At 35.6% G+C, this 13,006-nt stretch overlaps 1 pseudogene across 1 annotated transcript; it reads left to right on the top strand.

Annotated features, from left to right (window-relative positions):
• The first annotated feature begins 98 nt into the window (after positions 1-98).
• Positions 99-12,969, top strand: LOC146942909 (cytokinin dehydrogenase 5-like; annotated as a pseudogene). The gene is made up of 5 exons (XR_015032893.1): positions 99-855; positions 1,049-1,188; positions 1,377-1,633; positions 3,588-3,855; positions 12,495-12,969. The product of XR_015032893.1 is annotated as a cytokinin dehydrogenase 5-like (transcript).
• Positions 12,970-13,006: the final 37 nt, after the last annotated feature.

Raw genomic sequence — 13,006 nt, 5'->3', positions numbered from 1 at the left:
AGCAAAGAATCTTTTATCTAATTTCTGCAAATTGGCTTTCGTACAAAATCTTTAAAGTGAAAATCCCACTTACGTCAATCCACAACACAACGCTGCTCCAAGATTTTGTTCTCTTTTCTTTCTATAACCCACTTTTCTAGCTAATTACATATGGGTCGCACATGCACGTAGCTAGGGACTAGTTTAATTAGTTTTCCGTTATATACAATATTCAAGATAGGGTTTGAAAAAATAAATAATCATTAATGGCAACCGTGAAGAACAACATCAAGAACGTTGTTATTATTCTGTTGGCATTCACCATATGCTGTATAATTGTATCTGAAGGATTAATAGTGGATCAAACATTAACGGAGATCCTCCAAATAAGACTTGACGGTGAAGTGAGCACGGAGGCTACTGAATTAGAAGCAGCTTCATTGGATTTTGGGAGGTTAAGCAGCAAAGGAGAGACATTTGCGGTGGTTCGACCAGCGACGGCCAATGATGTTGCAAAGGTGGTTAAAGCGGCGTATAAATGGCCGCAGTTTGCGGTGTCGGCGAGAGGACACGGACACTCAATAAACGGACAAGCGGATACAAGGATGAGAGGAGTGGTGATTGAAATGGGAAAAGGTGGTGAAGGAATTAAGGGTCCTAGAGTTTGGGAGAAAGAAATGTATGTGGATGTTTGGGGTGGTGAATTATGGATACATGTTTTGAAGGCAACTTTGGAGTATGGATTGGCACCTATGTCTTGGACTGATTACTTGTATTTGTCTGTGGGGGGTACTCTATCTAATGGTGGTATTAGTGGCCAAACCTTCAATCATGGTCCTCAAATCTCCAATGTTTTTGAGCTAGATGTTGTTACAGGTAATTAATAAATTAATTACTTGCTACATAATTTACTACCACTATTTTCTTCCATTGCTTTATTTTCTATATTGAGTACAAATCAAATTAAATTTTGTCTCTAGCGTGGACGTTAATTAACTAATTAATTATAGTACTAGTACTGTTCTCGTATTGGTATGTCATGGTGTGTGTGTACTTGTGTATTATATAGGAAAGGGTGAGGTGTTGACGTGTTCAGAAGATCGTAATTCAGACTTGTTCCATTCTGTTCTTGGTGGTCTTGGACAATTTGGAAGCATCACAATTTCACAAGAGCTAGAATTGCTCTCCAACCAGCTCCTCAAAGAGTATGTGCATATCTTTCCTGCTCTCTCTTACGTTCTTCATCAAATCTTAAAACAATTTTACAGTGAATTTGTTCTTTCTTTCTTTCTTTCTTTGTAAGTACATTACATGTCTCACCCTCATGACCCATCATATTTGAAGATACATTTTGATGTCCAAAATTGAATAATAATGACATGAGCAATGCTATTTAGTACCAAGGTTGAACTATGTTCGGTAGGGAAACTATGTTGCACATGAGCAATGCTATTTAGTACCAGCGAGCCAGAGATTCAACTATGTTGAAGGTTTTGTGATAGTGGATGAAGGACTTATCAATAATTGGAGGTCCTCCTTTTTTTCACCGAGTAATCCTATTAAAATCAGTTCTCTTAATGCTGATGGAGGTGTTTTGTACTGTTTAGAGGTGACGAAAAACTACCACCAAGGAAATGCCGATTCTGTTGATGAGGTACGTATTATACACACCATGCACAAACATATATATTTCCTTGTTTGTTTGTGTGAATGGGGATAGTCACTACCATTGCTTTCGGTGTTACTATTAATATATTAACCGTTAAACTCTCTCAATGCGCTATGACAATGAAAAATTTGTATATCATAATTTTGTTTTTTTATAAAATTAGATTATTTTCATTCAATAATTTTTTTTAGGTTATTTAGTGTAAAATAACATGTATATATCAAATTTGGATTCGTTGCGTTTACGGAATTCTATATTCAATCATTTAAACTTCATTGGTTGTTCGATCAAGATCGAACAATCATTTAAACTTCATTGGTTGTTCGATCAAGATCGAACAATGTCAGTAGAAAAATTAAGATTGCGCAATCCAAAAGAATGCATATTTTAATTTTCAGCAAATAGTTAGCTTAAATTTGGATCATCTACGACCATTAATATCATATTCCGACTAAGTTAACGTTGAAAGTCCACCTTCAAGGGAGTGAAATCCGTCAATATTTTGGTTATTAACCATACGACTGATATTTTCTTTTTATTTTGCTCCAAAAAAAAAACCCTCCATCGAAAAATCAAAATAATAAGTTTATCATTCAAAATATACATGCCTAATTCTTCTAAATTATAAACCCTAATAAAGCAAACAGACAGACATGAAAGAATGATGTTTGTTGGTTAATATATTCACATAATAACTTGACAAAAAGTTTAAGCAATTGTAATTTTAAGTTAGTTAATTATATGAAAAATACTTATTAATTAAGTTAACTTGGATCAATTAAAGTAAGGGAATTGTAACCCAAAAAAAAGGGTTAAATATGTTTTTGGTCCCTATAAATATGTCAACTTTTCATTTTAGTCCCTCTAAAATTTTCCTTCAACTTTTAGTCCCTATAAAATTTTCAATCTTCACTTTTGGTCCATCTTTTAAAGTAAACTCATATGTAGAATTCATATTTTTTAATAAAATTTTCCAGAAAAATTCTAAATATTATAAGAATCACTCCAAAAAAAATTTAGAATTTTTTAACAAAACATGAATTTAATATGAATTTTTATATTTTTTACGGTTAAAAATTCATATTTAATTTGTGTTTTGTTAAAAAATTCTAATTTTTTTCAGGAAATTGTTTTAGAATATTTTACACATTTCTGCACAATTTCATTAAAAAATACATAAATTAAGTTGAAAATAGGGACCAAAAATAGTGATTGAAAATTTTATAGGGACCAAAAGTTGAAGAAAAATTTTAGAGGGACTAAAACGAAAAGTTGACATATTTATGGGGACCAAAAATATATTTAACCCAAAAAAAAAATTAAAGTAAGGGAATCACTTTCTGCCCCCAATGTTCATGTGTTCAAGACAAGACATGACATATTTTGGTTTGAACTTTAAACTGCGCCGACAGCCCACTAGATTATTCTCTTTCATTTAGCTTTCCTCAATCCATGAAAAAGATAACTACTTAATATAATATAATATAAAGAGGCTCGTCCTAATAAAAGCAGAGAAACTCTTGTGTGAACCAGAATCAAGAAATTTGGTTTGGTCACACATAGAGTTTTTGTTTTCTCTCTCTCTTCACAAATAAACAAATATTTTCCATTTTTTCTCTCTTCTCTCTTTTCTCTCTTCTTTCTTTGGTTGTGACCAAAGAAAATTTCTTGGTCCTAGACCACCTAAGAATTTCTCACAATAGCAGCCGCTAACTTCTTTTTCATTCATAGTTTTTCTTTAATCAACATATATTTCATCAGAAAATACTTAAAGTTCAAATATTTCGGGTCACTTAAAAAATATAAGCTTATATATTTTATATTATATTAATTGGTTTGTTGTTTTAAATTTTGATTGATCCATATTGTAATTGCATTAGCAACGACAAAAAGACAGGTTTACAGATTTTTATTGTGTGGACGTTGTTTTATGGTGCAGGAGATACAAGCTCTATTGAAAAAGTTGGATTTTATAGACACATCAGTGTTCACAACGGACGTGCCTTATGTAGATTTCCTGGATCGTGTACATAAGGCAGAACTCAAACTTAGGTCTAAGGGTTTATGGGACGTTCCCCATCCATGGCTCAATCTTTTTGTTCCAAAATCGAGGATAGAAGATTTTGATAAGGGAGTATTCAAGGGCATTTTGGGAAATAAGACAAGTGGGCCTATTCTCATCTACCCCATGAACAAAGAAAATTGCTGTTCACACATGTGAGAAAGCTGTGGCACACATGTAAAATACGTTTTTGCTCCCTCGGCAGTTAACTGCCGAGGAATTCAAAATACGGCTGCAGTTAACTGCCGAGGAATTCCTCGGTAGTTAACTGCCGAGGAAAGCATTTATGCAGAAGCAGGTTCTGCATTAATGCTAACCCTTACCAAGCTGTTTTTAGGCCAGTTTTGACCTGTAATTTCACCAGAGCATTTCCAAAGGAAATTCAAATTATACAACAATGAAACTCGGTCATAAACAAGAAAAATACAATATCTTTTACATTTGTCCATAATTAAATCAAACCGACATTTGGTTCAAACCACACAAAAGTTTGAAATTCATCAAAACGGAACATAGTGTCCATAATCAAACAACACATTACAACTCATTACACATCATTAAATTAAATCCCTACTTACATTCATTACAATTGCATATGGAACGAACATATATATATATATATATATATATATATATATATATATATATATATATATAATACATTATTTTCCACCATATTCCTAAACATAAATCCGACGTCGCTATCGTCTTTAATAATCCAACGCATATAGCTTGTCGTTTTCCATGCGAATTCATCTCTATCTTCTCCTAGGTCTATCATTGGCATTAGAGCAGACAAGTGACGTGTATATTGATTTTCACCAAGATGCTCAAAATAAGTGTTAAGTTGTGTCTTCAAATCATCAATAGAGTCTGTCGGTGTTATCATAACCTTAACCGTCTTTTTAAACGCGCAATACCTAACACGCCCTTCAATTCTTGCAACCTCTGACATGTTTCACTTGACAAAAGCTTTAACAAAATAATCATAGATTAGAACAAAATTAAATGGAATGTAATAACGAATAAATCAAATGCGTAAACATTAATAAGCTATAAATAAGTATTGCACTAGTTTCAAGTCAATAAAAGTCATATTATCATATATATCAATATCAATTACATAATGTTACTTATATATTGGCCACAAAAAAATTGGCATTACAATTTTGACCCCAAAATATACGTCGGTGTAATTTCTACCAAAAAAAAGGACTAACACCGACAAAAAAATCACTCGTTAAAGGTCAAGTGATTGGAGAAGATCAAGTGACATAAAATCTTCCTCATCTTCCGCAATAACTTCAAATTGTTGCTTTGGTTTTTCGGGAGTGTCCAACAAAATAGGCGCCGCTTTGTTTGATTCCTTTTGTGGTTTTGGCGGTTTGTTTCCACTTTCAATAGCCATGAGCTTTCGGAACAACTCATGTTGATCCAAATACTCATCTTCCCAAGTCACCGCATCTTGTTTCTTGTGATTGTGCCACTCCGTAGATGATGGAGGTAGTGGACAACCATTCTTCAAGTAAATAAGCACAAAGTGATTAGGAATTACCCCAAGGCACATGATGGGAGTTTTTTGCTTACCCGGCGGTGGTGGCCCTCTTAGTGGAAAAAAAGATTCCGAGTTACCAACTTCAAGATTTGTCAACACAACCACACACCTTTTGTAATAATTAGCAACAATGTGCCCCATGTTCGGAAAAGTCAACCACTTATCAACAAGATGTGCACAACTTTTTGTATTTGCGGGAGGATGTAAGCCATTTAAAATGTAGTTATAACGATCCTCACCCGCAAATACTTCAACATAATCATCTCTATGATCTTTCAATTCTTGAATAAGATGTGTACGAATCATGAGATGATTTTGTTCGGTTAAGCCCATGAACTCGGCTATAGCCCGGAATCCACAATGTCCATCGCCAATAACATCCACCACTTTATCAATAAATGGAAGCATGAAGCGTGACATATAATCAATAGGCCTCATAACCGGGATAGCCTTAGGCTTTGGATACCGAGAAGGTGGTGGAAGTGGGGAAATTGGTGCTTTACCAAGACGAGCACCTTTTTTCCTTTTATATGATGATGTTGTTGGTGATGGTGACGGTTGACTATCCGGATTTTGGGAATCAACAACCTCCCAAGAAGAAGGGATCCGACTAGTAGATGTAATTCTTCCTTTAGACCTCGCAATGTCCACTTTTTTCTTGGCTCCCTTGGTTGTTGCTTTTTGTGGTGGTGGAGACATCATGGTGGTTTCAGGAAATGCCAATTGCCGCAAAGCCTCTTTGACTTCAAGTTTCATTTGGAAAGGGAGTTTCTTGAGACGTTCTACAATACCCTTCAACTCATCATCGACCGAAAAACCAAGTTCATTACTTTCTTCTCCCATGCGTAACCTTTGCCAATGGTGGTGTATCTCATCCAATAAAATTGGCTTTTCTTCAAGGGGTTTAGTTGCAATTTCGCATGCACATGGTAGGCCGTAAGATGTCCTTTGAACACAACCACAAATTTCCTTGTTCATGCACAACGTTTCCCTACAACGTGACTCTTCCATAGCAATGTTGTCCAAAGCATATCTAGACACATGACCACCTAAGCCGGAGTACAAAGTGACATCTTTGAATCTATGTTCCAACACGGTAACGCTCTGACCAAAGGCTGTTTGTATCGCTGTGTGTTGAAGCAACAACATGTTATGTATTTTCTCCCAACAAGTACCCAAATCACCCACACTATTGTCCAAATATTTCTTCACCAAAGCATGAGCCGATTCTACCCTATTGGTGGATCTACAACCAAGATGCAACACACGGTCTGTCCATACCCTAACTATTTTCTCCTTCACTTCATTCAAGGTGGTCATGGCATAATTTAGGAAAAGTGGGAAATCACTACAAGCATCTTGGAACTCCACTAATGCATTTGCATATAACTCTTGAGTGGACAATTCAACCATATCTTTCCATGCCCTCATGATCTTCTTGACAACATCGCGATTACTCACCTCTTTCCCATCCTTTTTTCCCAAAGGATATTTACAATCTAAGACGCACCTTTGTTTAACATTTGCTTGCACATGAAAGTAACAATTCATAGTATAACTTTCCGGGAAAACAATTCCAACCGCTTTCATCAAAGACCCATCCCTGTCGGTAACAATCACCTTAGGCATATTCATCTTTGAAGTAAGAAGTTTACGCAACATTTTTAAAACCCAAACAAAGTTTTCCTCTTTCTCATGCATCAAGAATCCAAACCTAACCGAATATGTCAAATCGGTCGAAGTTACCCCAACTACCTCAAACATTGGCATCTTATACAAGTTGGTTTTGTAGGTGGAGTCCATAACCAAAACCGTTGGAAAATTGTTAAACAACTTAACGGATGTTGGATGAGCCCAAAAGATATCTTCGATTGTATTACTTTCACCATGTGTTCTTGAGTAATAGTTGTGCTCCTCCAACTTCGAGATTAGATATTGCAACGGCTTCTTGTCACCTCTATTTGCCTTCCATATTTTTTGACGTTCATTGTACACTTGCTTCACATTTGTCATGCAATGTGGTCTTTTGTTCTTCAAGTGTATCAAAATATTTCTTGGAAGCATCTTGCTCTTGGTCAAGTCATGTACAATCTTCTTGTCATCCTCCTTTAATCTACCGGCAAGAATGTGTCCTTCTAAAGCCGGCTCCATCGCATGGTTGTGAACTCCATTTAGAATGTTCAATCCCCATTCCTTTGTTTGCGTACTTTGATATCCACTAATCATGAACAAGCACCCGCATTTTCTTGAGCCCGTTGTCGCATGCTTCGGTTTTTTTTTAGGCACTTTGTGAGCTCCACTCCTTTCACACACTAGGCGCAATATTGGATGGATCAAGCTTGATCTTTGTGTAACAATTGTAAATCCCGCCTTATTTGCTTGACAACGTACCCACCCAAGCAATTCTTCTCTATCTTGAAACTTAATGTCGTCAGAAAAAAACCTAGCCGTGTCAACTTCGTGGGCTTGAAGTGGGACGACACCGGGGCTAACATATTTAGAAACTTCAACATGGACGGAAGCTCCATCAATGTTTGGTTTGACTTCAACCTTAGGCGGTTTGACATCTCCGGAAATTTGGACAAAATTACGTTTTGTCTCTCCCGAAACATCTTCCGCGTTCTCGGTCATTACTATAATTAAACAACACAAAAATATAAATTAACAACTTACTAATGCATAAACATCAATGCCATAATGAACTAAAACAAAAAAAAAACAAAGAAAAAAAATTTGAAAAAATGGCAGTAGCTGCCATTTTTTCGTTGTCAAATTTTTTCCCAAGTATTCCTCGGTAGTTAACTACCGAGGTTTTCCTCGGCAGTATACTACCGAGATTTCCCATGCCAGAGTTCTACGTAACTGACGTTGATACACATACAATAATAAAAAAAAACCGATTACAATGCTCAGTACCTGTTTTTTTACGTCTAGAGTGTGTTGATAGCTCCTATGCTTGATGCTTGAATCATTTGGGGGAAGATTTGATGAAAAAAAAAATTATTGGATTTGGGGGGGAATGGATGAAATGGTATGGAAGTTGATGAAAATAGTGTGTAGGGGGAGCAGGTTTCCTGTTTCATCTGACGAAACATAATCCTCGGCAGTTAACTACCGAGGTTTTCCTCGGCAGTTAACTACCGAGGTTTTCCTCGGCAGTTAACTGCAGCCGTATTTTGAATTCATCGGCAGTTAACTGTCGAGGGGGCAAAAACGTATTTTACATGTGTGCCACAGCCATATGGAATGTGTCAACAGCAATTTTCATGAACAAAAACAAGTAAGAGTTTGCTCCCCGAATGATCCATATATACGATATATATTGCTTAACTTGTCATTTTTCATGCATATCGAATAAAATAATAATCATATTCATGCATGTCCTAGTTATATAGAATAAAATCACTGTATGTTTGCAGGCGTGTATAAATCCACTCGTCTCATAAACGACATATTTCTTGCTGACATCTTATCACTAAGGTCAGTGGCGGAGCTACACCAGGACTGGGGTAGGCCATGGCCTACCCATTTATTCTGTGAAAATACCATAATACCCCTGAGGTAATTTTAATATTACTACCATATGCCACTAGCCAACTATACCATTTTCACTCCAATTTTTCCTCCAGAACGTGAAACTGGGAAAAAAAAGAAACGTGCTTTCTCTTCTCCCTTGCATCATAACACAACATCAGTACATCACCCACCACCACCTTCACCAACCGCCACCGGTAATCCCACCACTGACACCCACCGCCACCGACATCTACTCTCTGCATCAATCTCCAGAATCAAAGTTTCATTGGCCTCAATCTCTCTACAAACCCTAAAAATGTAAGTGTATCTCTGAATTTGATTCTTCATCTGTTAGTAATGATAGTGCTTCAATTTCTTTTTGTTTGTTAATGAATTTGATTTTTGATTTGGTTTTCAATTTCAATTTTTACATAACCCTAATCAAAACAAAAGGGGATTTTTTATTTTTTATTTTTGTAAAGAGTTGCGGCCACCCCATAATTTTTTGTCTGGCTCCGCCACTGACTAAGGTGTTTTGAGAAAGAGAGAGTAGAGCTAGGATAGTGAAGCCTTTTGATCTTATAAAAAAACAATAATTGTGCACCATAATATATGCAACTAACTAATTGTCTAATATTACCAATTAAATAATTGTGCTAATTAATGATAATGTGAGTGTGAAGATTCTCTAAAAATTATAATGTATATATTATATCGGTACGTATGTTTTGTTTGTACATGCATTATACTAAGTCAGGCCCACAATAATTCATAAAATAGGTGACATTTGTTTATAAGAACATCATAGAGTACGTAGTGAAGAACTACTAGTGTCACTAAATAAAAGAATAAGGGACTAAAGAATGCTTATCCAAGTGGAAATGGCAAATGTGGAAATTAAGAGCATCTTCAATGGGAGGTCTTTACTTAACAAGGATCACTCCCTATTAAGGACCCTTCATTGGAGGAATGAAAAATGAGTCCCCGTTAAGGAACGGGTAACTATATAAGGATCCTCTCTCTCTCAGGTAACTAACGGGTCCCACGTTTAAAAAACCAATAAAATGTGTACTATTTGGTCTCACTTGCAAAAAGGAGTAATAAAATGTGTACTACTTGGTCCCACTTGTAAAAATGAGTAATATGTAAATTATTTTTGTTTAATGATGTAAAGACAGTGGGACTCATTTAAGTACTTTTCATTGGAGTCCTTATTATTGTTTTGTCATTGGAGTCATTGAGTCCTTAATAGATACTTTTATTAAAAAATTATAAATAAATGATGTGTCACGTGGGGTTCATTTAAATAGTCCTAGTTAAGAAACTACCATTGTATGCATGGGCGGTTCTAAGGCCCGGCGAGCCCGGGCACTCGCCCGGGCTCCGGCCCAAATTTTTTGCAATTTCTTATGTAAATCCCCTTGAATTTCTTATACAAACCCCTATAAATTGGGCAATTTCTTTAAATTTTTTATTATTTGCTTGCAATTTCTTATGTAAACCCCTATAAATGTATTGCAATTTTTTTTTCGCCCGGGCTTTATAAAAATCCTGGCTCCGCCACTTATTGTATGCACATCAATATGTGCATGTAGACTTGTAGTAGGAAGAGATTAAGACACGAGGGTTGTAAAGAAAATCAGCATCAATGCCAGCTAGGAAATGCCACGCTTTTTCTTTCCCTTTGTGTAGACCAGAAGGAAATAAAAATGGACGGATGTGATCATCCAAATGGGAAGATTCTGCTGTCAGAAGATCTTCAATAAGGACCCACACCTGGAAGGTAGGGATGTCTTGCTACTAAAACCTAGTTTAATTGACACCGCCGTATGTGTATGCAATCAGCACCGGTGTCAATACCAACTTCAAGCACCATATATGAGAATTGGACATTCTTAAATCTTCTATTGGCATCTCCAATGATGGTACCTTACGAGTTCTTATTTCCTTAAGGGTGTGTTTGGTTTGGAAGAGAAATTATGAAGAGAGAAGTTGGTAAGAGAGAGTATGAGAAGAGAGAAAGATGTGAGAAATAGGGTAGATTTTATGGATTGTTTGGTATAAGATAAAGAGAAAAGAAATAGAGAAGAGAGAAGTGTTGTTTATATCCAAAAGTACAAAAATACCCTTGAGATAAAAAATCTCATAAAAATTATTTAATTCTTGATTTAATTTGTTTTTTGTTTTTGTTTAAATCTTGAGTAGCTTAAATAATTAAATTATGTTTTTTTTCTACAAAATAATTAGATTAATTTAACTAATTATTATATTAATTAATTTGACTTATAATCAAAGTATTAATTAATTTGGCTAATCAATATTTTTATTTTATTTTAGAAGAAGCGAACATCTTCCCCTTTCTTAGTTTCTAATCTCCTTCCATAGCCATCGCTAACCGACCGACCCATCATAATTTCTCTTCTCCCGCACATGTTGTATATCCTTGTCCTCAGCCATAGCATTACCAAATTAAATTGGGGTTTAAACTTGAATTTCACAATTAGAATTAATAAACAGAACCATCCACAAAACTATTCTCAGCGCAGGTCCCTAGCCATAGCATGAAAACATGAAGAAAAAAAACAAGTTAGCTATCTTCATTCTTCACAAGTTCAACGAGTTTCTTCAATGGTGAAGATGAATAAATAGGACAAGACAGGGGTAGTATAGGAAACAAAAAAGCATAATGAGTTTCTTCCGTCTTTCTTCGCATATCAAAGAGGAAACTAAAAAGCTGTGGGGCCCGCGTTTTTAGAATCTCTCTCCACAATTTCTTCGCAAACCAAACGAGAGAAGTTAGCTATCTCTCTCCAACTTCTCTCTCACCAACTTCTCTCTTCTCTTTTTCACCTCAACCAAACACAGGCTAAGTTCCATGTCTTAGTTTACTTTACCATTGGAGTGTGATGACATAACATATCAAGTTGCTTAAAAACAAGGGATGTGACTTCAAGAAGGCACCCTCAAATGAGAGAACTTAACAATAAAAAGTCTTATTTTATTGCAAATATGTGGGGTCAAATATGAGTTGCTTATTGTAGTTACCATTGAAGTAAAATTTATTGAGATTGCTTATATATTGCTTAAATGCAATGTGGCAATTTGAGCTCACAAAAAGTAACTCAAGCAACCAAGATTAGTTCCCTCATTGGAGATGCTTTCATTCAACATTTTTTCCTCTCCATTTCTCTTTTTTATCTATCGTCAGTTTATCACATCTATCATATCATTTTTGAGATATTTTTCCAATTAGAAACAACCAAGTGTGTGTAATCCATTCACTTTTTTCTATTAAAATTCTATATTTGATATATATAATGGAGTACACGTGATTAATTGTAACTATTTTTAAATTACCTTAGATTCAAACTATTTTTTTTTCTCAAACAAACATTTAACTGCAACCCTTGTTTAATAGATAATTATACCCACATTATTTAAATTATACTCACACCATGTTAATTTTGCAAAATAGACAAGTGTCTTTTAAAACAAACGGAATTGAATGGATATATACGTATGAAGATATTTGAGAACAATTTTTCTTTTGTATAACTATAAACAAAAAACGGGTAGATTCCATGTTGGGCTGACAAGTCAAACCATTGCTAACAACGTAGGTAAAATACAACTACTGTCTTATGCCGTTTTGCATCATTGATTGTATGAAAATAAAAATCCAAAACATGATTTTAGTGATGGATTGTAACGAGATTTTGGTGTTAGGTGGGACCATCGGAGCTCGGCGGTGACACCAGACGAGGAGGTGTTATACCTGGTGGCATTTCTGAGATCAGCTTTGGATGCTGAGACACTTGATCACCTGACTAATCAGAACCGTCAGATCCTGAGATTCTGCCATGATTCGAAGATAGGGGTGAAACAGTACCTACCCCATTACACAACAATACAGGAGTGGATGGACCACTTTGGACTTTGGAGATAAATGGACCCAATTCAATGCCATGAAGATGCAATTCGACCCTCAACGAATCTTAGCAACAGGCCAGCAAATATTTCATTTTGAACCTTCTAATGTCATTACTAAGGATGACATGTAATGCAGCAAACGAAATAAACTCAGAATGATAAAGTGTAAAGGGCAACCCGGTGCAATGAAGCTCCCGCATATGCAGGGTCCGGAAAAGGGTTCCACCATTTGGTGTATTGTACGCAGTCTTACCCTACTTTTACATAAGATGCTGTTTTCATGACTTGAACCCGT

The sequence above is a fragment of the Medicago sativa genome, chromosome 3 (genome assembly GCF_051527215.1).
Source record: "Medicago sativa cultivar Bolivia chromosome 3, Bolivia_mono, whole genome shotgun sequence".
NCBI classification, from domain to species: domain Eukaryota; kingdom Viridiplantae; phylum Streptophyta; class Magnoliopsida; order Fabales; family Fabaceae; genus Medicago; species Medicago sativa.
This window is presented reverse-complemented; position numbering and strand designations above follow the sequence as displayed.